The 14,327-nt window shown below is 51.8% G+C and overlaps 1 protein-coding gene across 1 annotated transcript in view; it reads left to right on the top strand.

Annotated features, from left to right (window-relative positions):
- SND1 (staphylococcal nuclease and tudor domain containing 1) overlaps positions 1 to 14,327 on the top strand; it is a 98,065-nt gene that overhangs the window by 11,799 nt on the left and 71,939 nt on the right. The gene's annotated exons all lie outside the window — the stretch shown is intronic.

Genomic DNA, 14,327 nt, shown 5'->3' with positions numbered 1-14,327 from the left:
CTGGCATTCGCTTTCTTGGCTGGAAGCTGAGGCTTCTCTCCGCCTATCCAAGGAGGAGGGGCTGCTGTTGGGGGGCTGTTTGGAGCCAGGCAGGCCTTGGAGGAGCGTCTGGTTCCTTGGGAGGGCTTCAGCTTTGGGCTCCGAAGAAAGGGCCCCTTTCCAGGCCTGCTCCTTTTCTTCCTTCTGGGCGCACTTAGCAGGCGAAGGAGGAGCTGCCTCTAGCGCTGGCGCTCTTGAGCTGCTCTTCAGTCCGAGACAGGAGGGGCCTGGCTGCGGCGGGACGGCCAGCCTGGCATCCTGTGGCAAAGGGGCGACAGGAGTCGTTGGTTGTAGTTTGGACCGGTTCAGTTATAGAAAGGCTGGATGTAGATGTGTTTCTTCCCCCCCCCCCCCCCCGGTGGTAATGAAAGCTGCCAGACTTTGGGCTGCGACAGGCGGAAGGGCTGTCAAAGCCACTTTGAATGCTTTCCAGTAAAAAAGAGGATCGCCTGGTAAGATCCTTGGGGCCCTCTTGCCTCACGAGGCTTCTGACCCATGGAAGCAGCAGCCCCGATCCAGAAATCCCCACACCGCGACTCTCCCATCTGGAGCATGTGCAGACAGTGCTGGGAGTGCAGCTGCGGCCCGAGCGGGTCTCTGTGGGGGGCAGCCAGTTGGCAGCAGAGTCTCTGGCTGGAGATCCTGGGTGCTGGCATGCGCCTCTGCCCCAGGTTGGCCTGGCTGTCCCTTTGCCCTCCTCACTGGGTCTTGACCCCCAGGTGCCTCATCGCCTTTGCCGGGTGACCCACTGGGACTTCTGCCCCCAAAGCAGGGCTCCTTGAGCGGATGCTGCGTTGGCGAATATTGCCCTCCAGCGGCATGGTCTGCTGGCCGTGGGGATGGAGCAGCCTCCCAGAGTAGCTTCTCAGCCAGCTGCTCCGTCTGCGGCTCATCCCTTGGCCTGTCTTGCAGCCAGGTGGCAGAACCGATGGGCAGATGTCTCCCCAGGCTGGGGAAGTGGCAGCTCGGGGCAGCCTTATTCAGCATCCCGAGATGTGAGGAGATGCAGCTGGCTCCTGCTCAGATTGGGGGGGGGGGCTGCGCTGGTCACCCTGCCGGCAGCCCAGAGGAGATGCCACCTTTGACCACCCATGGAGGCTGCTACGTTCAAGCCATTCTGTTACCTGCGCTCTGCTGAGCTGCCACGGCTGCGGTCTCTTCCCTGTTCTGCCACCTGCGGATTAGGAAGATATTTATGGGCGCTTCTAAATCGGGAGCTTCTTCCAGTAGACGCACACGGCCACATCTGGGGAGGGGCTGGAAAGCGGAGTTCTGGACAGCTTGCCCCCTCTTGGCAGGGCCATGGGGAAGAGCCTCTATGGCTGACACCTGGGAAGGGAGCAGAGAGCCGAAGGAAGGAAGGCCTGATGGGCGGCTTCAGGAGCTGTGCGTGTGATCTCCTTTCGGGGATAAAGCCTAGCAGGTTGGAGGGACTCGAGCCAAGACTCCTCCAGTAACCGCCCCATTTCACGGAGAGCCCTGAGGGTGTCCAGTGGCATCTTCCCCTCTTGGCTCCGTGGGTGGCACAGCCTTGGCAGCCTCTGATTCTCTTCCAGCCGTTGAGCAATTAAGCCCCCTGTGTGGCTCCCTCCTTAAGATTCGCGGAGTCTCCCAGATGACTGGTACTCCCCCAGGGCTGCGGTGGCCCAGCCGTGGGGGCCCTGGGATCTGCTCTCTCGCCTGGGGAGGCTGGCAGGCCTGGCCGGCTTTATGGGGAGAGGCACCCGGTCCCTCGAGGCAGAGAGCAGCCAGGAGCTGGGGAGGGGGGAGGCTGGGTTGAGGGTGAAGCGGAGGAGACTGGGGAGAGAACTTCCCTCTCGTGAGTCAGGTGGGCTTCAGCAGACCTGGGCAGGTGGCTGATGCGCCCCTTAACTCATGCGGTCCAAAGCTTTTGACCGCAGTGGGGCAAGTTTGCTATTTCACGCAGGAGTAGGAAGTCATGGCAGTGTGTGGAGAGAGGGACCTGGCTTGTGCAGATCTCCTTGGCCACAGAATAAATTACTCCCTTGCAAGGCAGCCAGCGTGGTGTGTTCAGCACCCCCCAACCTCTACCCACCCTTCGGTGCATGTTTAAAGGCAGAAACGAGCCCCCCGGCATGAAGTCACTGTCCCGATCTCTAGTGGGCATCCGGCTGCCTGGGTGGAATGCCCCCAGGGGATGATGGTAGGATTATAGTCGGTAGGAAGGACTGAGGAGGGTTTATTTCTTTAAAATATTTATCTAGCCGCCTCTCTTCTAATCAACTCTGGCTGTCTCCCAATCAAAAGTTAAAATGGCACAAAAACGGCAAAACCTGGTGCCAAATCAGTTCCGATGGGTTACTATCTAATCATCTCCCAGTGCTGGGGGGAAAGCCAGGTCTTCCACGGGGCAGAGGCTGCCACGGAAAAGGCCCAAGCGCCCGTCAGGTGGCCCTTTTGGGAGACCAGCAGCATGCCCATGGTGGGGCAGGCAGATGGGCTTAGGCTGGCTCTGGGGCATGAAGGGTGAGGACCAACACCTGGAATCTCCCTCCTCCCCCAAGAAACTGGAGGCAGAACCTCTCTCTGGCCTGGGATCCTCCTAGCTCACTTGTCTTTGGCCTTGAGTGGGGGAGGCGGGGCCTGCAGTAATGGCTTTTCTTACCTGGCGAGGAGGAGGAAATTGAAGATGGTTGTAGACAGATGCGTGTGGCCTTGGGAGTGGGGCCGTCTTCCAGTGGGGTCTGCTTGCCCCAATATTTTGCTCCTTTTGGGAGGTAAGAGAAGGAATTGTATTTGGGCCCGAAACTTCTGCTGAGGTTTCTCGGCACGATGAAACTCGTGGCAGCCTCTGCCCCATGTTTAAAAAATGGATTATATTTTGATGCCTGGAAGCAAAGACTGGAAACTGAGAGAACCTCCCCCTGTCTGTTTTCTTGATTATGCTTTCCCTTTTTCGATTTGGGAAGTTGGGATCTGGAGGCATCTTTCTGTTAAAACTGCTGGTGGCCCATTTGCACCTCACAGGATGCACCTTGAGGAGGAGGTGATGCACCCAGCTGGGAGCAGCCCCACTTTCCCCTTCTGCTCTCTCAGAGGGTCCCTCTTCCAGGGGGTCCCCCTCCAGGGCTTGCTCATTGCAAGGGGAGGGAGTTCTGCTCAACCTCCTTAGCTGATCTTAGCTTATTTCCACCATTTGGGGGGGGGCAGAGCCGGTGTTTGGGGCGCCTGGGCTGGGCCCTCTGCTTTGCTCGGAAGCCCCTTGGGGTGAGAGGCCAGCAAAGGACTCATTTTAGCCTCTCAGACTTCCCTGGAATAGATCTCACTTGTTCACTTCATTTTATTTAAGCCTTAGACTCCTAGCGAAGAAGATCATTACGTGGGAATGCTCACATTTCCAAAGATAGCAATAATAAGGGAGGGGTGGCAGGGGATGATGGGAGGAGGTGTGGATTTCCCCTAGCGCTGCAGCCGCATGGGAAGGGGCCAAGAGGCTGGAGGCCTCAGCTGGGAAAAGAGGCAGCCTGGCCCCCTTCAGAGGATGGAGGACCAGGCGCCTTCTGGTTGCTTTAGAGGTCCCCCACCCCCAGCTTGGCTCATCACGGCCCCCTCCTGCCTTTCTGGTGTCTTAGATTAGCCTGGCGTCTGGGAGGCTTTGTGGTGGCACCCCCATGTTTGCACTCCACCCCGGCCGCTCTATGGAGCCTCCTGTGACCTGGCCTCAGCTCCTGTCTTTCCCCATCAGCTCCCAGCTCTGGAGATGCCGCTGCGTATTTGTGCTACAAGCAAGGCGGAAAGGCTACAACCACGTTGCAAACAAGGCCATGGGAACAGTGACACACGTTCGTTTTCTGTAGTAGAGCAGGGAACATGAAAATTTAAAGCTGAGCATCTCAGTTTAATGATCCAAAGAAATTGTTCCTGTTACCTTGTTTGAGCATGAGAGCACTTCGGGTCATTCATCAGTCTATCTCGGAAATAAAAACGCAAGCGGCAGCTTCCCAGCCAGCGTTCCAGCTTTTGAACTGGGCCGTCTGCTGGCAGCTGGGGCTCTCCCCCCCCCACCCCAGTGTGTCTGAGGCAGAGCCTGAAATGGCTGTCTTGCAGCCCCCCTGTCCCCCCAAAAGGACATCTCTGGCAGGATTGGGGCAGCCCATTTCCATGCTCCAAATTGGGCCCAGGATGCTGGGAATAGCTGTCTGTCGGTGCTGACTTTGCGTGCTGGTGGCAAGCATCCTTCGTGGGATGTGTTGCACCCAGAACGAAGAAGTGGTGCAGCTCCCCCACTGTTTGTGGGCTGAAGGCAAAGCCAAGCCCCTCCTGCTGGCCTAGCTGTAGCCCCCCCCCTTGTTGTGGGATCAGGCAGGTCTATGTCTGATAGGAAGCAGCATTTGGTCTGCGGGCCCCTGGCTGCTGGCAGCCTTTCTGCTGAGAGGCAGGAGAGGTGGGCTCAGTGGGTGGGCTTTCTCCTGGGGCAAACGAGGGTCAGGGACAGGAGCTGATGCCTGATCAGTCCTGCTTAATCTGGTTCAGGCCGCAGGAAGACATCTGGCTGGTGGCCGATCTTGTGGCTTCCTAGATCTTGACCGTCTGGGATTAGTTTCGTTCCTCTGCAAGTTGTGCTGGCTGTTAATAACTTTCAGAATTAAATCCTTCTGCCAGCCATTCGTTCAGCTCCTCAGCTGCACGTTGTCCTTAGTCCAAGTGGCTCCCTGCAGATGTCAGGCGATGGCCATAATCTGCTCCCGACTGCAGGGCGAATGGGGGCTTGCAGCTCCCTGGCTGAGAGGGCGGTGCTGCCCGGGCCCCCAGCCTGCTTCTGGGGCTGGACCTCCCAGGCCTACTCTGGCACCTTTGCACCAGGCTGGCTCAAGTCTATGCATTTTTACATGTGCGCGCACAAATATGCAGTAAGAGCTACAATTTCTGAAGGGAGCAGTTATTTTCCTGAAAAGTCCTAGCAAAGACTCCCAAACCAGCCGCTTCCCCCCAGCGATCCAGGCATGGGGGGCTCGTTTCTCAGCGGAGTGGGACTGTTAGAGCACGAGGGCAGCCGAGCTGGTCGAGACACTGCCGCCAGCTGCCCAGTGGCAGAGCGATGGCAGGTGAAAACCTCCCTTCGGGGTTGCTTGGGGCCAAGTGCCCCGAAGGGCTTTCTCCGCTGGACTATTTCCCAGTGGGGGTGGGGGTGGGGGTTGGGGGGCTTCCCGTGTTGGTTGGCCAGGCCAAGTGACGGGGCAGGATGGGAATGGTCACCCTGCTCCCCAGCAGGCTCCACCCTGGCTTCTGAAAGGATGTTGTGATTGCCACTTGTGATTAGCCATGCCTGGGGTGGTCTGCCATGGAAGAGAGGCCTTTGGTGGTCTGGGGGAGCCGGAAGGTCCCTCTGCCCACTCTTTGCCCACTAGTTGCACTTCTTGAGCCAGAGAATGGCCGGGGGGGGGGCGGTCTGCCAGACACAGCTGTGTGGCACCCTTCTCTCTCCTTTGACCCAGCAGAGTTCAGTTCCTGTGTCTGCTGGACTCCCCTGCCTGGTGGGGCAGGAAGGGCCACGGGGGTCTGGGAGGCTCTGGGTGGCCTGTCATCATCCGGTCATGGACTCCCCTTCTCACCTGCTCTGGGTGGTGGCAGCGGCAGCAGCATGGAGCAGGGGAGTCGATCTCCTGGCGGGGGTCTGTGTGATGCGGGGGGGGGGCTCCAACATATTTGGGGGCTCCCCCTTGGCCCCCCTGGCTAACGGGCCCCTGGGGGCAGCTTGGCTCTCCTGTCCTGCTGGTGTCAGGCAAGCCTGGACTGTGGGGTCTCACTGGGTGGCTTTTGGGCTCACCCCTCGGCACTCCGCTTTGAGCTTGGGGGGGGCGGAGGGGGATGGTGCTCTGGCCAGCAAGGATCCCTCTGGCTGACCCCCACCTCTTCCTTTGGGGCTGTGACTAAAAAGTGCTGGTTTGATGGGTTCTTTCTGGTGATGCCAGCTTGAGGGTGATGGTATGCCCATCCCTCCTTAGCTATACTGACTCATCAGACAGGGAGATGCAGGCGATAAGGTGTAATTATGCATTTTCTGGATGGTTTGTGTGAGAGATTCTGAGTCTGTGATTTGTGTTTACCCACAGCATCTTTTCAGTGGGTCCTGGGATGCCACGTTTTGTGGACCGAGCGCTGGGCTGAGCCTTGCCTTCTAAATGCCCAGAAGGCTCAGCTGAGCCGGAGCTTCCTCAGTTGTCCCTTTGTAAAAAATGGGGACTTGTTTCTTCTGGCCAGGGCAGGGCAGGGCAGGTTCCCAGGGCTGTGGCTAATGGTCTTTCCGCTGCTTTGCTAAAGAGCCCTTCCTTGCTGCCTCCCTGGTCCTATGGCCGGCCCCTGGGCACTTTTGCCATTCCAGGAGAGGCCGAAAGAGGCTCCATTCCAGCTGGAGAAGCTGGTCCTTTCTGGATTGTTTCCCCTGTTAAATAACCGGGAGAACCGGGTTGTTCTGTTTCGTCTTGGCTGTGGCGAGCTGCCTAGAATCGCTATGTAAGATGGACAGCCGTAGCAGGTTTTTTTTAAAAAAAAAATATCTACAGAACGTGCAAGCAAGATAGGTTACTACTTATGGTTGGGAACTGGAGTGTCAAATTTGGAAGTATTAAGGAAGAAAATATAGTTGGGCCGTACGGCCTAGGAAGCAGAAGTAAAGCAGGAGGGAGCTTTGTGGTTTAGGCCAGTTCAGTGATTTCTTGGTTGCCAGCACAGTCTCCCAACAGCCCGATTGCCTCTGCTGCTGCTTGCGTGGACCTCTTCAGATGGATCCCACGGAAATCGGATTGACAGCCTCATCGGCTGAAGGAGCTGGAAGAGCTGAGTTCTCATAGTGAAGACGTGGCCAAAGGCTGCCTGTGGAAAAGGCCCCAGACTGCTCATCTGCGGATCGCATCCAAGTCAAGCCGAGGTGGAAGAGAACAGAGCCGCCAGCTCCACCGGATAAACTTGGCCGTACAGCCGTGCATGTGAGGAAAAGTTTGAGAATCGCTTGGAAGCCCTCAACCTCAGTGGCAGAGAACCAGGGGAGCGCGAGAAGAGCCTGCCAGGGAGGAAGGAAGAGCAGGAAGCCAGCCACAGGAACAGGCTATGGAAATTGGGCTGAGAAGGGAGGCCAAAGCCAGGAAAATCTCAGGATTGATGATCGGTCATTAAGTGCCAATGGGCTCTCAGCAGTGAGGATCTGTTCCCAACCTGGTCCTTCAGGACTTCTGGTGGTGCATCTGCAGCTGAGTCCACCCGGCTGGCTGCCAGTTCTTCCCTTCCCTTCCCTTCCCTTCCCTTCCCTTCCCTTCCCTTCCCTTCCCTCTTTCCTGGCACACTAGAGCTCCCCACAGAGATCTGGCTCTCCCCAACCTGTGTCTGAAGAAGGATAGCTTGTGCCTCGAGTGAAACTCTGGGTTGATCTGTTCAATGATCCACTGGTTGATCTTCTTGGCTGTCTACGATCTGCTCTCGGGTCTTCACCATCACAAAGTTCAGAAGCATCAACACTTCTTCAAAGTCCAACTTTTACTTCCCACAGTGTCATTCATAACAAGGCTTGCAAAATTCTGATCTTTGTAGGCACAGACACCTTGTGGCATCTGAAAATCTTTTCCAAGGCCTTCGTGGCTGCTCTGCCCAGGGCTGGTCTCTGGCACATTTCTTGGCTGCTGGTTATTTTTAAGGCTTAATCCTAGAACGCAGAAACACTTTGATTATCTGTGTTGTCTGTTCTAAGGCTGATCGTTGTGCCTGTTGTCATTAGTTTGGTCTTCCATTTATTTTAATCCCATTTTTCTCACTGTGCCCCTTGACTTTTATTCCTGGAACTGGCAGATCCTTTGCCTGTCTAGCCATCACATCAGGGTGGCATCATCAGCACAGCGCAGGTTTCTCCTCCTCCAGTGCTCATCTTCTTTTAAACCTGCTTCCCTTAGTGTATATATTCCGCACATAGGTTGAATAAATAAGGGGAGACTACGTTATTGTGTCTTGCTGTTTTAATAGCCTGGAGTCAGGCTGTTTCACCCCTATTCTTTTTAATTGGTTCATTTTTGTCTTCTTATAATGTCTTCTTATGTTTGGGTTATCCAGCCAGAGTTATTGCTTAAGATGGGCAGCCATGTACATCTTTTTTCCCCTCTCTTTTAATGACCCCGTAATCCCTTGCATCGGGATGGAGTTGGGGTAACTGAATGGAGCTGAGTATTTACTGGCTGGATGCCCTTCTTGTCACCAATGCAGAGTTTGCAGCTGATATTTACTCATGGTGCCCAGAGAGAGAAATAGCTACCGGTACCTAGGATTGAACTCACAGCCTCCTGATTGTGAGGTGAGAGCTCCACCTCTAGGCCACTGCACCACTCAGCCATGTACCATCTCCTTAATTAAAAAATAAATGAAGGAGAAGCGAGCGAACTACTGGGAGAGAAAGAATGAGTAGCCTCTCCCCTTCGTCGTCTCCCTCCCTCCCCCCATCTAATGCTGCTTCTCTTGGATGGTCATGGCTGGCATTGAGCCTGGGGGGAGGGGCTTCAAGAGACCCTTGACAGAAAAACTGAGCAGCTGCATGTTTTACATGATTTATTTGTTTTATTTATATAACATTCAATTTTCATCAAGCAGTGTGCGTTCTGGGTACAGTCATATTACACATCTTTGTTGTGATATTCATCACCATCATATTGATAATATAATAACATAACATTAATACTTAACGTCATCTTCTTTAACAACTGTCTACCATTTCCTTTTTTTTCTATCTCCTCCTTTCTAACTTCTGTTTCTGTTATCTATCTAGCCATTGATAAAATATGTCCCATATCAGAAAATATTCAATTTCTTCTTTATCCTTAATAGTAAGTGTTAAGTCTGTCCATTTCTGCACATTCTAATATTTTCTTAATTACATTCCCCTCAGACGAGATCTCATCATTTTTCCATTGTTGCGCAAATACAGTTCTAGTTGTAGTTAGTATCTGCAGGGTCAAGTATGTAGTCTTTTTATCATATTGTTCTGGTAGAATGGGCACCTGCATTTCTCTCTTCGGCTGCTGGGGAAGGGCCACCTACCTCTGCTGCCTTGGCAGGCGGTATGAGTGACAGGAGACAACGCCCTCTTTTCTGCGATGGCGAGGGCCGCTTTGCCCTTGCTGAGCCCACTAGTAAACCTGGATGGCCACTCCAGGACCTCCTCCTCCTCCTGCACTTTGTCTTTGTTCAGTTGCTCTGGATTGCTGGAGGCCTGCTTCATCTGCCCACAAGCTCACCTGGAATTCAGCAGTAGCCAGTACAGTAATGATCTCCCTTTAGACAAAACAGGAGAACCTGTGTCAGTCTGCTTTGGGCCAGCCTAGATGCCTGAGGCAGTGAGGAAGCAGCCTTTGTGAAGCCACTGGCTGGCTTGAAGGGCGGACGGGCAGCTGAGTTGGGAGGCTGGACTGAAGCACGTCTGCCCTCCCCTCAATGGAGACAGGAGGCTCCTTGACCTGCCGGGCCTCTTGGAGCTGCCAAATGCTGGCTCCTGAGGTTCTCCTCTTATTCGGATAATGCAGGACAGGGGTGCAAAACAGGGATTTCCCCCCCCCCCCCCGAACCTGCCAGTGTCCAGTGCCATTTTCCTTTATCTGTTGGCTGTTGGACAGATAACTCTCCTTTGCCAATTGATGCCACCATTTAGGCTTGGAAACTCTGTGAGGACTCACGGGCTGTTTACAGAGCAGAGGAGAAGATGCGCTGGCCGAAGAGGACTGCCAAGGGCTGGTGGGCTCATATTCATCTTGCTCCCAGTTGGGCCCTTCTGGAGTACAGTTTTCATGCTGGCCATTCTGTGTATCCATTTAATTGTCCTGCACCCGGATAGATTGCTAATGAGTCTGTCACGTAACACTTTGTCAAATGCCTTGCTGAAATACATTATATCCCCAGCATTCCCCCCATCCACTATGGAAATTGCCTGATCCAGAGACGAGATAAGGTGAGTGTGGCAGACTGGATGGTGACCAAGGCCTGTTGAACCATTGCTGCCCTGTTTTCAAGGTGCCCACCGGTCAGCCACTTTATTTCCTGCTTGGAATCTTTCCAGTATCCTCTTTTCCTCTTCTGTGAAGGAAGGTGAGCACTTCATTCCGGAATCTGGTATTTCGCCCGGACTTCTGCAGTTCCCATTGGCGAGATGCGTAGGTTCAGCTGGCTTCCTCGGGACCCTGGGATGCTGGTCACCCAGGCTTGGACATGAACGCAAATCCCACATAAGTAGGTCTTGTGTACTGTCCCCTTCCATCAGCTTCAGAATATCAATTCTGCCCATTAGAAAAAACGTGTGCCGTTGTGGGAATCTAAACAGGAGCCGAGTGACACACCTTCTCTTGATCACAGGCAGCCGTTTTGCCTGTAGATTGTGGTCTACTTTATCAAATGCCTTGCTGCAGTGGTAAAATTCAAAAATTTTCCATACCGGTTGTGTGGGCATGGCTTGGTAGTCATGTGACTAGGTGGGCGTGGTCATGGTGGTCACACTTTACACAAAAATTACACAAAAGCTACACAACTGACCCACACACAATGCAAAAGCAGCTGGACTTCACACAAAATGGCCCCTGCAACAAGCAGGAACCGCACAGAGTCATGGAGAACTCAAAAACAAATTATCACACTTTACACAAAAATACAGGTTTGGACAATAGGTAGTAAAAAAATGCTTTAAAAAGTAAAAAAAAAAGTTCTGACCGGCACAGTTGTCACAGCTGATCGTCAGAACCTTTTTTTAAACTTTTTTTAGCATTTGATTACTACCTATTTGCCCGAACTGATAGTAAAAAAAATGCTTAAAAAAAAGTAAAAAGAAAAGTTCCGACAGCTATGCCACATGATCATTGGAACTTTTTAAAAACTTTTTTTAAAGGATTTTTTCCTACCGGTTTGGGCGAATCAGTCCAAACCGGTAGCATTTCACCCCTCCCTTGCTGAAGCCTAAGTATACTATGTCCACAGCATTTCGCTGGTCTACTAATTTAGTCATTTTGTCAAAGAATGAAATAAGATTGGTTTGGCATGATCTGTTTTTAATAAACCCGTGTTGGCTTCTAATTACAACTTTTATTTGTTTCTAGATGTTTGTAGATCTGTTTTTTAATTTTTTTTTTGCCAAGTATCTTCCCAGGTATTGATGTTATGCTGATTGGTCTGTAGTTTTCTAGGTCTGTTACTTTCTCCTTTTTTGAAGATGGAAACCACATCAGCTATTTCCAATCTTCTGATAGTTCCCTGGTACTTCAGGGTTTTTGAAAGATAGTACAATGATTCTGAGATAACATCTGTCAGCGCCTTCAGAATCCTGGGATGTAATCCATCAAGTCCTGGTTATTTATATTTGTCAAGTTTAGACATGTGTTCTTTTACCATTTCCATGCTTATTTCTAGTCTGTCATTTATGGTTATGTTGGGCTATAGTATCTTTTTGCGTGAAGATTGATGCAAAGAATGAGTTAAACAATTCTGCTTTTTCTCTGCTGCCTATAACTTCCTTGCCATTTTCTCTTTCTAGTGGACCTACTGTTTCCTTGACATTTTTCTTGTTATTTATATGTTGAAACAAACTTTTTTACTATCTTGACTTTGGTTGCAAGTCTTTGTTCATTCTGGGCCTTTGCTTTCCTGACTTCATCTTTGCAGATTCGAGTTATCTGCTGATAATTCTGCCTTAGTTATGTATCCCTCTTTCCATTTTTTGTACTTACCCTTTTTGTCTTTCAGTTTATCGGAGAGATCTTTGTGTAACTATGCTGGTTTCTTCTTGGATTACTTGTTTGTCTTTTTCAGTGGTATTATATTGGACTGGGCTTTTATGATCATATTTTTCAGTTTACCATGCTTCTTGAGTTGTTTTCCCCTTTAGGATTTTCATCCATGGAATTTTTCTTAGGCTCCTTCTGAGTTTGTTAAAATCAGCTCTTTTAAAGTTTAAGACACTGGTTAGATAATTTTCTACTGCTTGTGTTTGCATTGAATTCCAATATGACTGGTCACTCTCGCCCAAGGTCCCGGGGACTTCAACTCCCTCTATCACTTTTTCTCTATTAGTAACACTGGATTCTAGATCTCTATCACTTCTTCTCTATTATACCATTATCATTTTTTTAAAACTCATGTACTTCACATAATTGAGCCCCCTTATAGTTGTCCCTACAAAGTCTGCATCTCTCAGCCACCTGCTCCTAGGTGGCCGGTGCAGTCTGGTCTTCACTCCGTTGGGTGAGTGGGCAAGCGCTGATCTTTCAACATCATTCCCTTGGCCATCGAAAGATTGGCATGGATAATTCATGAACGTTGTCTGGTTGGCAAATTCCATGTACGAGGTATAGAGTTCAAAAGAGTATTAGCCTCTGAACTTTTGTCGCACAATCGTAGGTATACAATCCACTACTTTCTCCCCAAACTTGGTACCTATAGGACCTATAGGTAGAACCACATGTTTAAAGAAGCATCCCTCTTACAGCCATCTCCAACAAAATGTTGTTTTTGACAGCCCATATGTAATGGAGTTCAGTAAGTTTTGTTGTTTAAGTCATAATTTCAGGTCCATTCACACTCTTGCTATAAAAGTTAAAACTCCCATTGTCTGCACAAAGTGGGATATTGTAGTTCTTTATCCCACTTGATAGGATCACAATTGGGACGAAAATTCCGGTTAATAATGATGCAGTTACAAGGTGCGATGTCATCGCTTAGAGACTGCAATCCTGCCGCTCCCGGTTGCCATAGTTACCCAAGACTCATGGGTCATTAAGCGAGCTCCCACTCCAATCCAAGCCCATTCCAGGCTTCGTCCCGCCTAGCCCCGAATCTCCCTAAGGGAAGAGCCATTTCCCTTCTCTCTGCCCTTCTGGCAGCTGTAGTCGCCCCCAAAGTCCTGCTGCTGCTCCTCCACCACCCCAAATGTCCCCTGCCATCCCTTGCTATCCAGGCGTGCCCGGCCTAGACCCACCGGTGGCCATCACACCCAGGCCTTGCGAGGAAATGGCTGTGGGGAAGAAAGCCTGGCGTGCAAAGGGCCAGCTGGGCACGCCTGGTCAGCAGTGGGCACCAAAGACATCCAGCTCAGCCAGGAAGGCAGGCGCTGTGGAGGGAGCGCAGGGGCCCAGAAGGGCAGAGATGGGGTGCAGACAGGCAGTTGTGGGGTCTGGACTGTAAGTGTAATCTCCCATGTTTTGGTCACATGACAGCAAGGGGGGCTGCAACAGCCAGGTTTTTGGGGACCAGGAACAAGTCCCTTTGTTCAGCACTACCTTAACTTTGAACAGATGCTGAAGGAATGGTTGTAAGTTGAGGACTACCTGTACATCTCTTGCTTCTGGTTGCTGCCCCGTCTGCTCCTTTCTTTGATTCTCGGCCAACAGCTTTAATCGGATGCGTCTCCATCCCCTCCTCTCCTCAGTTGCAGGGTGGCCACTTTCAGGGGCTTCTGCCCTCCGGTTCTTCCCCTCCAAAGGCTGGCCTGAAAGAAAGCTTCAGGATCATCCAGGGTCCTGAAGCCCCCTTCTGGCTGATAACGCAATCCGAGGATCATCTAAGGCCTATTAATAGATATGCCGTGACATATATTTATTGAACATATTAGGCCAGCGTTCGCTGCCTTCATTGGAAAAGGACACAGAGTCTTAGGATAATCACTTCTCTTAACTGGGTCAGTCAATGAGGAGCCAGTCAGGTTTCATGGTTGAGGCTCGCCCCGTATAAGAAGCCACGTTTTTCGCTTGCCAGGTAGAGTCCGCTGTTGAGGAGCCGAATCGGTGTCCAGCATGCTGAGGTCAGGGCTGGGGCCCACAGTGATCCTTGGGTGGGCAGGTGCAGAGGGAAAAAATGCCACCCAGACTTTCTGCCCCCAGCAGCACATCGTCCTGCAAAGACTCACCTGGACAGTGGGAAGCAGTCTGGGGGCCTCGAGGAAGGCACGGAAGGAGCAGGGTCTGTGGGAGGCAAGGCCAAGGAAGAGAGTGCTGCTGTCCAGAGAAGCCATCGCCACCACTTAGACTTTCCCAGGAGCATCTGGCCAATCCGGAGGAAAGCAGGACTTCATGGGTTTCATGAGAAACGGAAGAAAACGCAAGGCGACCTTCCAGCATGAGAGTCTCAGCCCAGCTGTGAAAAGTAAGGGGAGTAACACGATTTTATTTTATTTTTTTTTAAATTTGATTTATATGCCGCCCTTCTCCGGAGACTCAGGGCGGCTTACAATGCATTAAGCAATAGGGGTCCGCTTTGGCAGCCTCAGGACCTGGCAGGTTGCAGACATCAGTGGAGCAACGACTTCTCAATTGTATCGG

The sequence above is a fragment of the Pituophis catenifer genome, unplaced genomic scaffold, assembly GCF_029215685.1.
Source record: "Pituophis catenifer annectens isolate HBS135680 unplaced genomic scaffold, rPitCat1.0.hap2 SCAF_7, whole genome shotgun sequence".
Classification (NCBI taxonomy): domain Eukaryota; kingdom Metazoa; phylum Chordata; class Lepidosauria; order Squamata; family Colubridae; genus Pituophis; species Pituophis catenifer.
Note: the sequence above shows the minus strand (reverse complement) of the source record. Positions and strands in the feature narration are given on the sequence as shown.